This window comes from Henckelia pumila, chromosome 3 (assembly GCF_033568475.1).
Source record: "Henckelia pumila isolate YLH828 chromosome 3, ASM3356847v2, whole genome shotgun sequence".
Taxonomy (NCBI): domain Eukaryota; kingdom Viridiplantae; phylum Streptophyta; class Magnoliopsida; order Lamiales; family Gesneriaceae; genus Henckelia; species Henckelia pumila.
The window spans coordinates 40085722-40106309 of NC_133122.1; positions in this window are offsets into that span (position 1 = coordinate 40085722).

Sequence of the window (20588 nt, forward strand, 5' to 3'; positions counted from 1 at the left end):
CGTCAGTCATATCCTGAAAAGAATTGCACATTAAAATCCCAATGCGCAAGAATTACTCAAAACTAAACTAAATCCCAAATACTAATCCCAAAATCTAAGCATGCTCTGATACCAAAAATATAGTGACCCTGCATGGTATCACCTACTAACTGGCAACTAATAGCATGCATTAAACTTAATACAACAAAATAACTTAACAGAGTAAAACATGCGGAAACAAAACCATAAAATACATATCAGCTTAGTAATAAAATCCAGGCTTAAATCTGTGGTAATAAAACCATATCGAAAACTTAAACAGTAAACATTATACAGCTATATCGAAACTTGCTGTATAAAAACTCCTCAAGGCTCCTGCTCCCTAGTCCTGCCTTGAACTACCAGCTCCGTCCATCCTGCGACCTGCCCCATGGAATAGGGTATCCAAGATAACAACTAGGACGTGAGCGCTAACGCTCAGTACATAAACATGAGTACACGTAAATATATGATGCATGCAACATGATGACTGGTACAGGGTCATCTGAAAAATCATGCTCAGTACCGGCGCCACATGAGTGCTGCCACCGCACGGATCAACCTCTGGGTGCAATCACACTCGTCTAGTACACCAGAGTAGACAGACATAAATACCCCCGCCGTCGCGGTACTCTCAGTGACAGACTATCGAATATAGAGTTGAGCGGCTCTATAGTCAGGTATAACAAGGTATAGGCTCAACGTGTATATGCACATGACATATGGATATAAAAAACGGTAAATCATATCTCATGCCATATAATAATGCCAAATGAATGCAACATATAAACATGTATACTCGCTGGCAATCTCAGTCAATGTGTACGTACCTCTAGGCTAGTTCAAGTAAAATAGGATCCTAGGTTCCAAACCTATATTCAAAAGTTCACTGTATCACTACATAAATTCTATAAGCCTTAACTAAGCTAATAAGTACCCCCAAAACTTAAATAAATTCCCGGACCATACCTTTGTCCGTAGTTAGCCCTTTGGAGTCGCTAGTCCCGGATGACTATAACCACACCTTGGTTATTCCAGAACCTTTATTATAACCGATAGGACCCTCAAGTGTATATCTCACACTATATAACTGAAGAAAGAAACTTGGGAATTCGTATTTAGAAATGAATCTGAGAAGCCCTATTTATAGGCAAAATTCCCGGCCAGGATCGGAACTTCCGATTTCAGGATCGGAGCTTCCGATCCAGCTCACTGCGTGCATGTGTGACAAAAATATAAATATATTTAAATATTCCTACATAATTAAATATTGATATAAAAAACGAAATGAAGTTTATATGTTTATATATATATATATATATATATATATATATATATATATTAAAATTTTCGAATCTTTGGAATTATTTTTAAATAATTCATGATTTTCAAATTTGTTTGGAAAAAAATATTGTAAATATATGTATATATGTATATAAAAGATGCAAAGATTATGGAAGTTTTAATTTATATATATGTATATAAAAATATGCAAAGATTATGCAATTTTTAATTAAGTTAATATTGTAATTTAAGTATGGAATTTTTTATTTCCGTTTTTGGCAATATGCTTTTGGCGGGAATTTGCCAAAAATGGCAAAAACTCAGTTATTATATATATATAGATTTACGTAATCTTTGTTTATATATATAATTTGTAAATAAAATAAAAACTATACAAAAATCACTAATTATTTCACAACCCGTAAAAAATAGAAAACATTTCCGATTTTAATTACGAAATTAAATCACAATATTAATATAATTAAACATTCCATAATATTTGCATATATATATATACATTTAAAATTACACAACATTATTTACATTATTCTCTAATTTCAGCATTCTTTTGATAATATTTGCTTTTAAAAAAAATTAAAAATAAAAATAAATATTTAAAATAAAATCCAACCTAGGATTCGGAAATGAAAAATTTTCAGAACAAAAACAGGAAAAAATAGTTTTAAAAAATAATACCTTTTTCAAATTATATTAAATCAATTATTCTATATTTGGCATATTTTGATTATGGAGGATTTTTAAAATATTTAAATTTCAGGCTTAATCACAATATTACGTAATTAAAAATTGCATAATATTTGAATTTTTAATTTTGTATAAAAAACTATACAAAATCACAACTATAATTAAAACTATAAAAAATCACAATCTATAATTGCGAATTAGATGCATATAAAATCATTACCTTAATTAAAACTATAAAAAAATCACTACTAACTTCCCGGCCCTTCTTAAATACAATAAAATCTAAAAATTAAGAAAAATATAGAATAACTTAGTTTTAACAAAAATATAAAGCATTTCATATCTTGATTACGGAATTAAATCAAAATACTCATATAATTAAACATATATAAATATAAGTGGAATTTTTGTCTTTTTGGCAAAATTTTGACAAAAATATGTTGCTAAAAACGGAAATAAAAAATTTCATAATTAAATTGCAATATTCATGTAATTAAAAATTTCATAATATTTGCAACTATTTATATACATGTAAAATTACAAATAATTATTTCCATTATTCTTTGATTTCATCATTCCCTTTCTAATATTTATTTAATTCTCTTTTTGTCATTTTTAGTAAAATCCCGCCAAAACTTTGTTTTTAAACAAAAATTTTGTGAAAATCGGAAAATAATTTTTTTAAAAAACTTATATCTTTTCAAATTATAATTCTTCATATTTGGCATATTTGGATTTGGATTACGGAAAAATGTTTACAAACAATTATATTACTAAATGGAATCGTATTATTCGTGTAATTAAAAATTTTATAATATTTTCATATATTTATGTACCTATATATTCATTTAAATTATTTCATTCATAGTATTTGCTTTCCAAAATATATAAAATTCATCAATTAAATTTTTTTTAAAAATCCAACATAAGATTCGAAAAATGTTTAATATAAATTTATACATAGAAATATATATATATATATATATATACAGAATTCCGTAATATAATTTATATACATACACCTTTAAGATATAGAAATGTTATTATTAAATATAAATGTAATTTCGTAATATTTGCATAAATTAATATACATAAATATCATTCCGTAATATTTGCTTTTTAAAATATCAACAATTCCTCATCTAATCACAATATTCCTGTACAAAATAAAAATTCTGTAATATTGACATTTATTTATATACATATATATTCATTTTAAATACAAAAAATATTTACAAACAATTACAATTCCACATATCTAAGAAATATATAACATTTTAAATTTAAAAACACTTATAATTACAATTAAAGTGTACTTTTAAAATATATATTACATAATATTGCTAATTTACCACGTGTGTGTGAATATATTTATAAACATATGTATCATAATATCAATAAACATTTAAAATACCCAATAAATGTTAAATATACATGGATATATAGATTAGATAATGGTTCTAATGTGAAAAAACAATACTAAAAAATACAGAATGTTTCATATTTACCATATATGTATAAATATATTTATATACAAAATATATATCATAATATCAATAAAACATTTAAAATACCCGATAAATATTAAATATACATGTATATATAGATTACACAATATTGTTAATTTATCATATATGTATAAATTTTAACCCAGATTTCAGCATTCCGTATACGATAATTGATTTTTTTTTGTAAAAAATTAAAACCATATTTTAAGATTCGAAAAAAAAATCACATTTAATACATTCATATATTTATATGCACATACAATATTTTCTTTCCAAAAAATTGAAAATTCCACCTTTAAATTTTTTTTTTAAAAAAAAACAATCATGATTTTCTTAAGGGTGGGGTTTCGGTATACCGTATAAAAAATATTGTTATAAAAAAATTCATACCGGTATCGATATCGAAATTTCAAAATTTTGGTATGGAAAAAATTCATACTAATACCGTAGAGATAACTAATTTTTTTTTTATATATCAAAAAATGTTTATATATCGAAAAATTTCGGTACGGTATCTCGAAAATTAGATATTTTGGTTCGGTATCACATCCCTAAATTTTCCTGCACACAATTAAAAATTTTAAAATTTAACAAAACTGACAGAACATTTCCAGTATTGGTTTGAATAAACTTAATGTATAAATATATTTATGTGCAAAAAATATTATTTAACATGATCAACTACTTCAATAAAACAGTCACCAATCAATTGCAAACCATATGACACATTTGTTTAATGTTATTGTTGAATCCGATATTTTGGTGATAACAAACAACAACTCATTGTATAGGAATGTGCTGCCAACCATCGTATTTCAGGAATCTACTACAACTTCTACCGGAAGCTTGTCAACCGCCCCTGCTCTCGACCGGCTGAAGACACAAGGATAAATCTATCTACCGGAAGCTTGTCAACCGCCTATGTCTCTCGACCGGTTGAAGTCTCAAGCCTATCGACTGGTTATTCAAACCAGTAGAGGACAAATATCTCTACCGGTAGAATGCCAACTGACTATCTAGATATCTCGAGACCAGTACCTGTGACAAGATGTTCCTTGCAAAGATCTTTTATTAAAAGCAGAACCGGCGTATCAGAAGATTTGTTGACTCCTGCAATCGAGACAACAGGTTGCACCAAAATGGCAAAAACACAGAATGACTACAGATAAAGCATTCGACCGTTTATTCCAGTTTTGGACCCTGAAAGTTGTCTGCAGTGTACGATCTTCATGCAGAATCATCAATGCATTTATGAGCATTAAATGTGCATTCAATGCAGCATCAGAACGTTCAAAATAAAGACGTTGATGATTGACCTATATAAAGGGAAGATTGCTCAAGAATCAACAAGTGACAACGGTGAGAGACAAGCAATTCAGAAAAATCTCAATCAACTCAATCACTTGAATAATATCAGAAGTCCTGATCTGATATACTTGAGCACACTTACAAGATCATTCATTTTGCTGCTCAAATAAACCCTCGCCTACAGTTCACATATCTGATCGTCAAGGATCATCCTAGGGTTTCCAAGCCTCTCGACCGCTCTGCAGTTTGAGAAGCTCAACTCAACTATACTCAGTGTTGAAGAGACTTGAAGCTGCTCTGAAAGCTTCCACCAGTCTAATAAGAACTGAGAATCTTATCTGTGTAAATCTAGGAGTTTCGGATTAGGCATTGGATAAGTCCTAAGTCTGAAGTGGGTGTATTACAAGACGTTGTAATGACCAAAGTCTTCTAGTGAATTCCTTCCTAAGTGGAAGAAGGGGAGACGTAGAAGGATTAAGCCTTCGAACTTCCATAAAATCGTGCCTTAGTCTTTACTGCCTTTTATCTTACTTCCTGCTCATACATTGCATTATAAACTTTGCATCACTAAAACCTCTGAACTATTTCCGCACTATTTAAGTTGTTCAAAACGTTTTAGAAGTTGAGGAAATCGATTAAGTGAACTAAACCTCGCTTGATCATTTTGAAGAAAAAGAAGAAAAGTTTCAGAGTGTATTCACCCCCCCTTTACCCTCTGAACCGATCCCAACAAGTGGTATCAAAGCGGGTTCCTTTCTCAACTGCTGATCTAAAGTTTTAAAATCATGACTTCTTTCAACAGAATTCCTATGTTTTCTAAAGAAGAGTATGATGATTGGAAAATTCGCATGCAGGCACATCTTGCAGCACAGGATGATGACATGCTATATGTCATAACAGACGGTCCTATCAAAATTATGAAGGTCAACCCAGCTCTAGCCGATGGTGCAGGACAAATGATTGAGAAACCAAGAGCTGAGTGGACCACTGAGGACAAAAAGAAGGCCAATCTTGACAATGTGGCCCGGGACATCCTATACAAAACACTGGACAAGAATATGTTCAGCAAAATCAAGTCATGTCCCACAGCAAAGGAGATTTGGGAGAAGCTCACTCAGCTGTGTGAAGGGAATGACCAGACAAAGGAAAACAAGCTCACCTTGGCCATTCAAAAATATGACAACGCCAAAATGAAGCCAGGGGAAACCATGGCTGAATTTGATGAACGGTTCAGTAGTATCATTTGTGATCTTATTGCTTTAGGTAAAATTTATACTAACCGTGAAATTGCTGTGAAGGTTATGAGAGCTCTGCCCAAAGAATGGGAGATCAAGACAGTGGCCATGAGAGAGTCAAAAGACTTGAGCAAGGTTGAACTGCATGATCTCTTTGCAGATCTCAAAGCCTACGAGTTCGAGCTCAACATGAGAACAGAAGATGAACCATCTACCTCTCAACCAACCAAGGCCTTAACCTCAACCGTGATACGTCCACCGGTCGAGGAAGCTCCAAAGAGATCAGCTGAGCAAATCAGCAATGAAGCCATGACACTCTTTGTCAAGAAATTTGGTAAATTTATGCGTAAAAACAATTCTAAATTTAAAAATTATCATAAATCGGACCATACAAACGATGGTCCTACTTGTTTTAACTGTGGCAAGCCAGGCCACTTCATTGCAGAGTGCACCAAGCCTAAGAGCAATGATCAGAAGCAATTTTCTGAAAGAAAAAGGGGCAAGGAGGACAAGAGGACCCTTAGAAAAGGAAGAGACCAAAGGGTTCTAGTAGCAGACGAAAGCAAAAGCAAGTGGGCTGAGTCTGACTCCGACAACTCCAATACCGGAAGCTCTTCAGATGACAGCGATGATGAAAAGGTGGAATGCCTTATGGCTGACATCGAAGAAGAAGCTGAGGAGGTATTTGACTTTGGCTCACCTGAATTTACTCACAGTGATTTGGTTACTGCTTTACACGAAATGGCTAATGAATACAAAGCATTATCCAAGGAGTTCGAGGAAGTAAAGGCAGAAAGAGCTGACCTAAAAGATAAGTCAAGCAAATCAAGCTGCATGCAGCAAAAAGAGCTTGATGGTCTTAAGGTCAAGCTAAGTCTGCTGGCTACTGAGAACGACACCTTGAAAAGAGTATTCCAAGCTACCTTGATTGAGAATAAAAAACTACTTGAAACCATTAAGGCTTGGAATAAATCTTTTGTAACCATTGACAAGATTCAAGAAATCCAAAGACCGGTACATGATAAGACCGGTCTAGGGTTTGGAACAAATGAACAGTCTATGGAGTCCTGTATTCAGTCAAGCCTGGACAAAGGCAATCTTAACAAAATAAGATTCGTCAGGTCCAGCACGATATATGAACACGATAAGTGCAGCTTTGAAAAAAATCAGAAAGTATCTAACGAACGAAGCTCTAAGCATAAAGGGCTGGGATATGTGGATCCCCAGATCTCTAATCAAAGAGGAACTTGGATCAAACCAAAACCTAATGAAAGAAGAAAGGGAAACCAATCTAATTTCAAAAGGCCATGGAATGAGTCTAACTACTCTAAGAAAAGATGGTCAAAGAAGAAGCCTTACCAGTACTTTAATTGCAGGCCAGTTCAAAAGAGGTACAGGCTAACTGATGAAAATCAAAAAGGCAAGCAGCACACAGCAACCTCACAAGCACACACATTTATTGCCTATCGACCGCACAGATTTCTGGACACACACACGGGCAAACCTGTAAGGGTGTTCCAGGTGTGGGTCCCGAAAGGGCTAATCCGACCTGGACCCTACTAGATATGGGTACCAAAAGTTCTTCACTCTTTGCAGGTACTAAAAGTCCAAACGGGTGAGAAAACCACTTCTATCAAGGACACTACCTGGTATTTAGATAGCGGTTGCTCACGTCACATGACAGGGAATCCAGAACTTCTAACAGAAGTGGTGTTGCGCAAAGGACCAAAGATCAGCTTTGGAGACAACTCCAAAGGTAAAACCATGGGTAAGGGTAAGATTATCCATGGTAACATCATTATTAAAGATGTGTTACTTGTTGACAAACTATGCTATAATTTGATAAGTATTAGTCAACTTTGTGACAATGATCATTCGGTCGAGTTTCACAAACACACTTGCTTCATAAAAAATGACAAAGGTGAGACTCTTATGACCGGTGTACGAGACCTAAACACCTACAAGGTAAACTGGTCTTGCTCACATATTTCCTCACCTACTTGTCTTACTGTTCATCATGATAAACATTGGTTGTGGCATAAGCGATTAAATCATCTAAATTTTAAGTCCATTTCTAACTTGAGGAAGCATGATTTGGTTTCTGGACTGCCCGAAGGAGTTTTTATAAAAGATAAAGTTTGTCCTGCGTGTCAACTAGGAAAGCAGGTGAGAGCAACTTTTAAAAATAAAGGGTGTATGTCTTCTTCCAAATGTTTAGATTTAATTCACATGGACCTATTTGGCCCTATACCAGTAAGAAGCTTAGGGGGAATGAGATATGCTCTTGTTGTTATAGATGACTTTTCTCGATTTACTTGGGTCATCTTTCTCTCTTCAAAAGATCAAACTGCACCTCACCTGATTAAGCTTTTTAAACGCTTGCAAAATAAACAATCTACTGTGATAGATAGGATCAGGAGTGATAGAGGGACTGAATTTTTAAACACCACTCTTATGACTTATCTAGATGATCAGGGAATCAAGCATGAGCTGTCAGCTGCTAGATCCCCACAGCAAAATGGGGTGGCTGAAAGAAGGAACCGTACTTTAAAAGAAGCAGCCAGAACTATGATTGCTGATTCAAATGTTTCTCAAAGGCTTTGGGCAGAAGCAGTTAACACAGCTTGCTATACTCAAAACAGATCTATGATTAATAAACGATTTAACAAAACTCCATATGAGATCTGGAATGGCACAAAACCTGATATTTCATACTTCAAAATTTTTGGGTGCAAATGCTTTATCCACAACAATGGCAAAAACCATTTGACAGCCTTCGATGCTAAAGCAGACGAAGGAACTTTTATTGGTTACTCAGCCGTTAGCAGAGCTTATCGAGTGTTCAATCAAAGATCACTAACGGTCGAGGAAACCATTCATGTTGTTTTTGATGAATCTACTCTTTGTACAGAACAAACTCAAGGGAGCATAAATGATCTGAGTCACAGATTGGAAAACACAAATCTACAGGAAGAGAGTGACAGTGATCTATATCCTCCAAAGAAGGATGATCCAGCTCCCTCTACCGTTTGTGATCAAACAAGGCCAGAAGTGGATCCACCGGTTGATAACGATCCTCCTGCCAATGATGATCCAGTAAACGAGGACGTTCATCAACCAATTGATGACAACCCTTTAGGGAATTATTTTAGGTGGAACAAAGATCATCCACCTGGGTTGGTCATAGGTGACCCTTCTGCTCCTCGTAAAACACGTGGTCAAATGATTAATGAATTCTTGCATGCAGCTTTCATATCTCAGGTAGAGCCCAAGAAGATAGATGAAGCCCTATCAGATGCCAGCTGGATCGAGGCAATGCAAGAAGAACTGAATCAATTCACCCGCAACAATGTTTGGCATCTAGTTCCTCGACCGGAAAATCAAAATGTGATTGGAACTAGATGGGTGTTTCGTAACAAGCTCGATGAACATGGCACTGTTGTGCGTAACAAAGCTCGACTTGTTGCTCAAGGATTCAGACAAGAAGAAGGCATAGACTTTGAGGAATCTTTCGCGCCAGTTGCTAGACTAGAAGCAATCCGCATCTTTCTTGCCTATGCAGCTTTTAAGGATTTTAAAGTTTATCAAATGGATGTCAAGTCTGCATTCCTCAATGGTCTACTTCAAGAAGAGGTGTACGTTGAACAACCACCAGGTTTTGTCAATCCTACTCATCCTCAATATATCTATAAACTTGACAAAGCTCTTTATGGATTAAAACAAGCACCACGTGCTTGGTATGACACATTACTAAAATTTTTACTGGAACATGATTTCCAAATTGGAACGGTCGATAAGACCCTGTTTAAATTTGTAAAAGGTGATCATGTGTTACTAGTACAAATTTATGTTGATGACATTATATTTGGGTCAACTAACCCCAAGTTGTGCTCAAAGTTCTCTAAGCTAATGCAGGAGAAGTTTGAAATGAGCATGATGGGCGAGCTAAACTTCTTTCTTGGACTTCAAGTGAAGCAACTTGAAACTGGAATATTTATCAATCAGTCCAAGTATGCCAAGGAATTGGTAAAGAAGTTTGGAATGGAACAATGCTCAACTGCATCTACCCCCATGAGTACATCAATCAAGCTTGATAAAGATGAAGGGGGAATTTCGGTCGAGGTAACCATGTATCGAGGCCTTATTGGCTCATTGCTTTATTTGACTGCCAGTCGACCGGATATTATGTATTCAGTCTGTCTATGTGCTAGATTTCAAGCAGCACCTAAGCAATCTCATTTCATTGCTGCCAAACGAATCATTAAATATATTAAGGGAACTACTAATGTGGGTCTTTGGTATCCCAAAGATTCAAATCTTAATCTTATTGGCTATTCAGATGCAGATTATGCAGGGTGTAGAATTGATCGCAAAAGTACAAGCGGCACATGTCAATTCCTTGGAGATAGACTGATTTCGTGGTCAAGTAAGAAGCAGACATCAATTGCTACCTCGACCGCCGAGGCAGAATACCTTGCTGCTGGCAGCTGTTGTGCTCAAATACTCTGGATTCAACAGCAGCTTAAGGATTATGGAATCCGGTCGAGTGAAGCTCCAATCTACTGTGACAATACAAGTGTCATAGCCATCACTCACAATCCAGTGATGCACTCTAGGACAAAGCACATTGATGTCAGGCATCACTTTATCCGAGATCATGTCTTAAAAAAGGAAATCAAGCTGGAATACATCTCTACCGATCAGCAAGCAGCAGACATATTCACCAAGCCTCTACCGGACGCTAAGTTTTCATATTTTCGAAATATTCTTGGCTTAGTAGATCTGAGTTAGTATGCATGTTTTTAGGGGGAATAATTGCCATTATGACATTAATAGCTTAGCTTTTACATTACCATAAATATTGGCATATCATCCGCCTTAAACTAGTGTCTGACAGGCTTAGTACTAGCAGCCTTGTGCTTTGAACCAGTTGACATTAATTGGGCGCGGTGATTATTCTCCTCAAAATTTTTTTGAATTTCAAAAACACTTTTTCATGACGTCACCCTATGGCCCATAGGTTCCTATATATACCTTTTTACACTCGTATATCAACCTTTCACATTTGCTAAAGCCTTCATATTGCTCTAAACGCTCCATCGAATTATCCTCTAGATTTTGCTTACTTTCTGCTCTAGTTTCTATCTACAGCTATCATGTCGATCCAGAAGACCTGCCTGGCAATCAACTTTGACTCCGTGGTTAAGGCAAACAATGCAGGAATTACAGAAGTCTTCACCATGCTTGAAGTCTCTGGACTGAAGAAATTTCTGGAATGCAGTGCCATCTGCGATTTGCCTGTTTTGAAGGAGTTCTTCGCCACCGCTCAAATCGAGCATGGGACTATCAAATGCGTGATCAAGACAGAGGCCTACTCTTTCAATCAGAAGTTCTTCGCCAGCACATTTGATCTGCCCTCCAGGGGTTTGACAAAATGCACGGATCTTCCAGATGGTAACTGCTCTTATTGGTTGAAGGAGTTCTCAACCACTGATGCTCCAATCAAACTGCCGGCCCAGAAGACATCTCTCAAAGCTCCATTCAGGCTCTTGACCAACATCGTGGCCAAGAATCTTCTGGCCAAGGCTGGATCTTACGACAAAGTGACACTGGAGAAATTTCAATACATGGCGTGTATTGCCTCCAAGATCAACATAAACTGGTCAGATATTCTGTTCAATATTCTATGTGAAATGATCAGGGGCAAAGGGCAATCCGAGGGATTTGCTCTGCAAATTTGCCACATTTTGAGCGTCCTTGGAGTGGACTTTTCCAAGACTGAGCCTCTGCATCCCACCAAATGGCTCAACAAGTCCACGATTCTCAAATTCCTGAACAAAAAGGAGACTGCGGTCGACACTTTGCCCTCGACCGCAAAGGTTATTGCTATCCCTCAACTGCTTTCAACGGTTCCGGTCGTGGCCAAACCAGTCTATACCAAGAAGTCTGCCAAGCGCCAACTGATCATCGAATCTGACTCTGAAGACGAATCACGTGAGAATGTTCCACTGATTCAAGCTTTCAGCAAGTCATCTCCTTCGGTCTCCAAAGCAGCTGTGTCATCCACGTCTGCAGGCGAGAAGAAGAGGCAGCACAAGAAGTTAAAGTCTCTTTCTGGACTTGCTCCTACCCTGCCAACGGTCGAGACTACTACCGCTGTTGCTTCTACTGCTCCTCAGGGTGTGATAATCCGAGAAGGTGCCTCATCAGCTCCTAAGGTCACTCTAGCTGATCCCAAAGACAAAGGGAAAGGTGTGATGATCTACACACCCAAGGCTCAACCAGCAGCTACGGTAGAACTCAATTTGATCATTTCTCACGTGCTCCGTACTGTCAAGCGTCATCTACAACGTTTTGACAAATGGCATCACTCCCGCACTCACTTGACACTCGCTCAAATATTTCCTAAATGGAAATCTCTAAACGTCATTGAGCAGAAGATGCTTCTATTTGCTGATACTGAAGATATCGTGGAGGCTCTGGGAAGAAGACAGCTCATAGACTTGAAGCTTCGAGGAAGCCTGCTATCTCTGCTAATTAATGAGCGTGTCAAGAATTTCAAATCCAAGAGTCCTACCGCTGCCGATGACTTTGTGATTTTGACTGGACTACAGGATAGTCTACGTCAAATCACTCAACTACTTCAGCACTTCCAAGCTCTCAACAATGTCAAAACACCAGCTTCAGCAGCCTGTTTACAAGCTTATGTGCTGGAAGCACAAGTGATGATGAAGACCTTTCTCACTCAAGATCAGGGTGAAGAAGACGTCTATGCTCTCCCTTCTTCAGATGGGATTCTGACCGATCTCATCACTGCTGACCTCTTTCAATCATCTGCTCTAAAATCGAGTGTGGCAGCATCTTCATCAGTCGACCCCTCCTCAACCGCAGTCCAACCAGTCACTCAACCGGAAGCAGTTGTAATTGCTCACTCCTCTCCAGTGACGACCGCTCTCACCTCTCCAAGTCATCCACAAGATGTTTCAGAAGTGGCTGCACAAGAGATACCTGTCACCTCTGTGACAGAGGCTCCTTGCAGTAGTGCAGCAATAGTGCCCCCAATAGAGATACCAAGCACTATTGTATCACCTGCATCTCCAGTACAGCAAGTGACTGATGCTGATCAAGCACATCAACCGTCTCCATCCACTGAAAAGTTTATGGAAGATCTCATTATGGATGAACCAAGTGCTGATCCTGATACTCCACCAACCATATTGGCTGCAGTCGAAACAATTACATCTCCAACTGTACCATTATTGGAAGGTCCATCATCTAGATCTCCAGCCAGAGCACCATCACCACATCATCGTGAGTCAAGCCCGGTTTCACCAAGAAATGACCAACAAGGGCAAATGCTTCAGACTGATGATTCTTTGATTGACGCCATGGCCGCAGCTCTAGATCATACCTTGATTAATAGGCTACATGAGCTCACGCAAACGGTTAGGTCCTTCTCTCAAGACATCACTAACTCCTCCTTCTCCGTTGATAATTCACGCCAGACGATGATTCGGCATTTCGAGACCGTGTCTCGAGACCTTGCTCGTATGACCACAGAGATCACTAATCATCATCGCACTCAAATCAACACGCTCTCTACCGTCTCTGAACAAGTTGTCCGATCCGAAAATCGCCTTCACAAGCAGTTGAATGATCGGATGGACACTATGCAAGCCACTCTACTTGCTCAAATCGATGCAAAAATAGACACTATGCAAGCCTGCCTTGGCACTCAACTCACTGAGGTCATCCTTCGACTCAACCAAGGTGATGCCAAAAAGGGGGAAGAAGAGCAACGTAGAGCAGCAGAGGCAAGAAGACGAGAAGAAGAGTCCAGAAGAAAGGAAGAAGCCGACAGAAGAAGAAGAGAAGGCGACAGGTCAGGAGGAGCCAGTTGGTTCAAAAGATGAACAACTTATCTCTTCTTCACTTATCGCAGCTGTTTCTTTTTTTTTGTTTTTCTCTGTAGGTGTAATAAAAATGCCTATTGTACTTAATGAAATTCATTCTCTCAATGAAGTTCATTTTAATGCTTTCATATTGTTCTTGGAGCACTTAAGTTTTGTCATCACCAAAAAGAGGGAAATTGTTGAATCCGATATTTTGGTGATAACAAACAACAACTCATTGTATAGGAATGTGCTGCCAACCATCGTATTTCAGGAATCTACTACAACTTCTACCGGAAGCTTGTCAACCGCCCCTGCTCTCGACCGGCTGAAGACACAAGGATAAATCTATCTACCGGAAGCTTGTCAACCGCCTATGTCTCTCGACCGGTTGAAGTCTCAAGCCTATCGACTGGTTATTCAAACCAGTAGAGGACAAATATCTCTACCGGTAGAATGCCAACTGACTATCTAGATATCTCGAGACCAGTACCTGTGACAAGATGTTCCTTGCAAAGATCTTTTATTAAAAGCAGAACCGGCGTATCAGAAGATTTGTTGACTCCTGCAATCGAGACAACAGGTTGCACCAAAATGGCAAAAACACAGAATGACTACAGATAAAGCATTCGACCGTTTATTCCAGTTTTGGACCCTGGAAGTTGTCTGCAGTGTACGATCTTCATGCAGAATCATCAATGCATTTATGAGCATTAAATGTGCATTCAATGCAGCATCAGAACGTTCAAAATAAAGACGTTGATTATTGACCTATATAAAGGGAAGATTGCTCAAGAATCAACAAGTGACAACGGTGAGAGACAAGCAATTCAGAAAAATCTCAATCAACTCAATCACTTGAATAATATCAGAAGTCCTGATCTGATATACTTGAGCACACTTACAAGATCATTCATTTTGCTGCTCAAATAAACCCTCGCCTACAGTTCACATATCTGATCGTCAAGGATCATCCTAGGGTTTCCAAGCCTCTCGACCGCTCTGCAGTTTGAGAAGCTCAACTCAACTATACTCAGTGTTGAAGAGACTTGAAGCTGCTCTGAAAGCTTCCACCAGTCTGATAAGAACTGAGAATCTTATCTGTGTAAATCTAGGAGTTTCGGATTAGGCATTGGATAAGTCCTAAGTCTGAAGTGGGTGTATTACAAGACGTTGTAATAACCAAAGTCTTCTAGTGAATTCCTTCCTAAGTGGAAGAAGGGGAGACGTAGAAGGATTAAGCCTTCGAACTTCCATAAAATCGTGCCTTAGTCTTTACTGCCTTTTATCTTACTTCCTGCTCATACATTGCATTATAAACTTTGCATCACTAAAACCTCTGAACTATTTCCGCACTATTTAAGTTGTTCAAAACGTTTTAGAAGTTGAGGAAATCGATTAAGTGAACTAAACCTCGCTTGATCATTTTGAAGAAAAAGAAGAAAAGTTTCAGAGTGTATTCACCCCCCCTCTACCCTCTGAACCGATCCCAACAGTTATTCGTGAATTAGACCCTTCAGACTAGCTTTGATCGTTGAAACACAGTTAGTACGTTGTTAAGATCTACTAGATCTCACACGATAAAATCATATTTTAAGATGTTGAGGTATACATAATTTTTTTGATTTATTTTTATGTTCTATCTATGTTCGTTCAAATGTTCAATCTTACTATTTTTCATCATTAATTGTATACAATAACATCATGTGCATCGCACGACACATTTTTTTAAAGATTTTTTTAAAAAGTTTTTAAAAGTATTTTTTAACATTATTATTATTACTTATTGTAGAATTAAATTTTTTTATATTTTAATTTCATATTCAAAATTTTTATGTTATCCAATTTAACCATATTATACATGATATATAGTCCGTACATCGCACGGGTGAAATACTAGTATATATAATAACTGAGTTTTTGCCAAAAATAGTAAAATCCAACCAAAAAAAATTAGCTAAAAAAGGAAAACAAACAAAACTTATTTCTATTTGTGTTCTATATGCAACGAGATTTTCCATTCTTTTCATACATTATATTATATATATATATATACATACAAATATATAATTTATGAAGATAACTCATATAATTTACGAAAATTACATATTTTATAACGCTTTGTTTTGCTAAAAAATTTTACTTTTAAATGTAGATAAATAAATACTACAAATATAATAATAAAAAATTATAATTTTAAATTTGCTTAATTACTCTACACAAATTCAACAATTTTAGGAATACTTACATATTAAATAAATGCTTTAATATATATAGTTCGTAATAATTAATATATTTCTTTAACAATACAATAAAATTAGAATATTTAATAATTATTACATATAAAATGTACCATAAATGAAAAAATCACTTAGTTTCTTTTTAACATTTAAAAAGTCTTTAATTTCGGAGGTTGATTTTTTTTTTATTAAAATACAAAGATTATATTTAAAAATATGAAAGTTTGAACACAAATAGAAATTGAACAACAGAAATTTTTTTAGTTTTCAATAATTATCATATTTTTGAAGGTGAAAATTTTAAAAAAATATATTAAAACGATTTTCCATAATCATAGCATATATAGAGCTACAAATTTTTAATTTGCTATAATAGAATACAAGTTAATCTACCTATATAATATTAAAGATTTCGAACAAAGATTAAAAGAAAAAAAATTACAAAAAAAATATATATGCAATAGAAATAGATATACGAAAATTTATAGATTTATATAAATATAATATATTTTTCTATAATATAAATATATTTATTTATGTAATTTCCATAATAAAAAAAAGGAACAAAATAAGTGATGATATTTCAACCGGCCAATAAAATGATAAAATAAAAAAATAATAACAAAAATAGAATTATTTTCAATTTTGATTAGATCCCAATTATTATTGTATAAATGAACAAATATTAAACATCTAAATTGTGAAAAGTTTAACTTATTTAGATTTTCATGCAGAATTATCAATAAGTATACATAATCACAGTTCAATACATTTTTAGTTTGCAATATTTACCATATTTATAAAGGTTAAAATTTTAAAAGAAGATATTCAAAAAAATTCCATAATCATTGCATATATAAAGCTATAAATATTCAATTTGCTATGATAAAATAAAAGATAATCTATATAGATATAATATCTATATCTATATTATATCTATATCTATATATATATAAGCAGAGTTTTTGCCATTTTTAGCAAAATCCCGCCAAAACTGTGTTTCTAAAAAAAAAACTTTTTTCCAAAACAAAATATAAATTATGTTTTAATAAAATTGATACTTATACATAATATATTCAAACGTGTACATATATAGAAACTTTGCCGAAAAATTAAATTGTCTAGGCCAAAAACGATAATAAAATTAATTTTATTAAAATTAAACTTATTAATTATATTCATGAAATGTATATAAATATATATACATACATATAATAAAATTTCATAGATTTCTATGATTTTCAATTATTATTATAAAACGATAATAAAAATAATTTTATAAAAAATTAAAATTATTAATTTTAATCATGACGTATATTAAATTAAATTGACGAAATTCAAAATACAAATCCCGCTTTAGATTAAAATTTAAAATCAAATACTTAATAATTGAAATTGACGAAATTCGATTATTAAATTTGAAAAAACGTTGACACAAACATTATGTAAAAACACTTGCACAATCCCAGGAAATTTGTATTACTTCCATTATTTTAGCTTTCCAAAATAATTAAAAATCTACCTTTAAGACTAAAAATTATAATGCATGTGATATGTTTTGTACAATCACAAGATTTCAGTATTCCTAAAACACAATCACTTATTTCCAACACAAGATTATACATTCTAAAAATTAACAAAAAAAATATTTAATAATTTGACTGACAAAATTCGAATGATTAAAGAGTGATTTAAAAATAATCATGTCTGTTGTTAAATACAATCAATTAATCAATTGATTTAACATTCTCATGATATAACTTTACGTGCATAAATCCAACTTTTAACGTTCTAAAAATGTAAATATATATCCAAAAAATCCGATCAATGTTATATATATATATGTATTTTATCATATATTTATGTGTATTTTATAAAGGATTTACATTTTACCAAATTTAGATATTTTTCCATATTTGTAACAATGTACGTATGTATGTATGTATGTATGTATGTATGTATGTACGTGTGTGTGTCTATATATATATATATATATATATATATAGTTTTGTTATGCTACCCACCTCCCGTGCCCACCTATGAGGTGGCAATCATCCAATGGATGAGATGAATCATATACAAATGGTTCATCCAATGGATGAGTGTCACCTCATAGGTGGGCATGAAGGTGGGCACGGGAGGTGGGCAGCATAGCAAAACTCTATATATATATATATATATATATATATATATATATATATATATATATATATATATATACTGCCCACCAACCGTGCCAACCTCTGTGCCCACCATGTGTAATAGTTGAGTGTTTTATACATGGTGGGCACAGAGATTGACATGATTTGGTGAGCAGCATAGCAAAACTGTATATTATAACCTAAAGATGTCCATATAAAATAAAAAATTGTCTAAAAAATACCCAGGATATTTTTGCCTCGGTATATTGATACATTTCCTATAACAAAATCTAGAATTGCCAAAAAAACAAACAAAAAATCTTATAACTTTGGGATTCAATCACATTATATTTGATTTCCAAATATACATCATATCAATTAAAGATAAAAAAAAAAAATCAATCAATCTAATTCCATAATTAAATTTAAAATTCAAAACAAAGTCCATATATCTCATAAATGTTAAATATACACGTATTTGATCATATAGTATGTTTCTATATATATATATATATATATATATATATATATATACATAATATGTATGTATATATTTAAATATATGTATGTATATACAAAATATAACAGAATATTTAAAATTCAAATAAACCACCCCTTAAATATTGCATGCCATTAAATTTTTTAAAACTTAACATATATACCAAATCAAAATAAAATCCATTTCACAAAATAAAATAAAATAAAATAAAATAAATAAATAATAATAATAATAATAATAATAATAATAATAATAATAATAATAATCAACATTTAAGATTAAAAAAAACAAAATACAACCGAATTTTTAAAATTCAAAATTAGAAATTCAAATAAATCACTGCTTAAAATTTGCATGCCATTAAATTTTTTAGAACTTAACATATATGTCAGCACAATGTCCGTCGTGGATTTGAACATAATATATATATATATATATATATATATATATATATATATATATATATATATATATATATATTTTGTGCATCACTATAAAGTAATATTTCATTTCAAGAAAAAAAACAATGAATTTATTCTGAAATCCAAATGGTTACTTGTTTAAATTTTATCTATGAACTCGATCCTTCAAATTGTTACTCGGAGCTGAAACTATGATCGATTCGTTGTTATGAACTATCTCCATATGAAAGCAAGAGAGATCCCATAATGGAATGTATAATATTTAATGATGTTGAGGTATACTAATTTTTTTTGTTTTGATATCCATCTATCTAAAAAATGTTAGTATAATTTATATTTTTCTCAATTTTACAAGGGGTACGCATACATACAACCATAGAATATGACATCGTTGAGAAATTGAAGTCAATACTAAAAAAAGGTAATCTTTATGCTTTCAAAAATATGATTGTTGCACAAAATATATTGAATACAAGACCACGTCAAACAAATATAAATGTAATTTTTTCAATTAAACAAATGTGTGAAATTTTCGATGATAGTTTTTCATCAAAGATGTTTGAACAAGAACTTTAGAGAATTGACGAATGCAGATGTCATTGACAAAACTAAATTTTTTGGTAAGTCTTTTTCATGTTTTATTTATGTATACATCAAATATTTTGTGTAATTGACATGATTTTTGTTAATGGATCTTAACATTGTTCGTATTTTTATCATATTTTTTCTAGATATCATTTGCGTAATGATTTCAAAATACTGTCTTCAAAACAGAGAAATCAATGGACGTCACATGAAACTTATTGATTTTGTCATTGAATATTTAGAGTATAGTCCCTTTTTCTAATCTTTCTCATTCTATTTGCGTAGGTAAATTTTTTTATATATAGATTTACTAAAATACTTTTATTATTTGTTAGTAATTTTTTGTAAAAAAAAAAAATTATAAAATAAAACTATTATTAGGCAGGTCAACCCGATGCCTATCTCAATAAGAATATTAATCTTAGCCTAAAAATAATATTTTTACTTTAGTCAAAACAAATATATTTATCTCACAAAATTGATTCATAAGATTGTCTTATAAAAGTTTTTATTACATTATATCAATAACTATAACTAATTTATGCAAATACATATACTTATTAATTATAATAATTAATTACCTAAAATAAAATTTCGTGCATCGCACGGGTGAGACACTAGTTTAAGTAACATCAGAGTTTTTTTAATTAATTAATTTTTTAAAAAATATATAACTATAATTAATACTTTGAATATATTTATATGGTTATTTAGCTTTCAAACTATGATAAATATATATTTTTTGTCTATT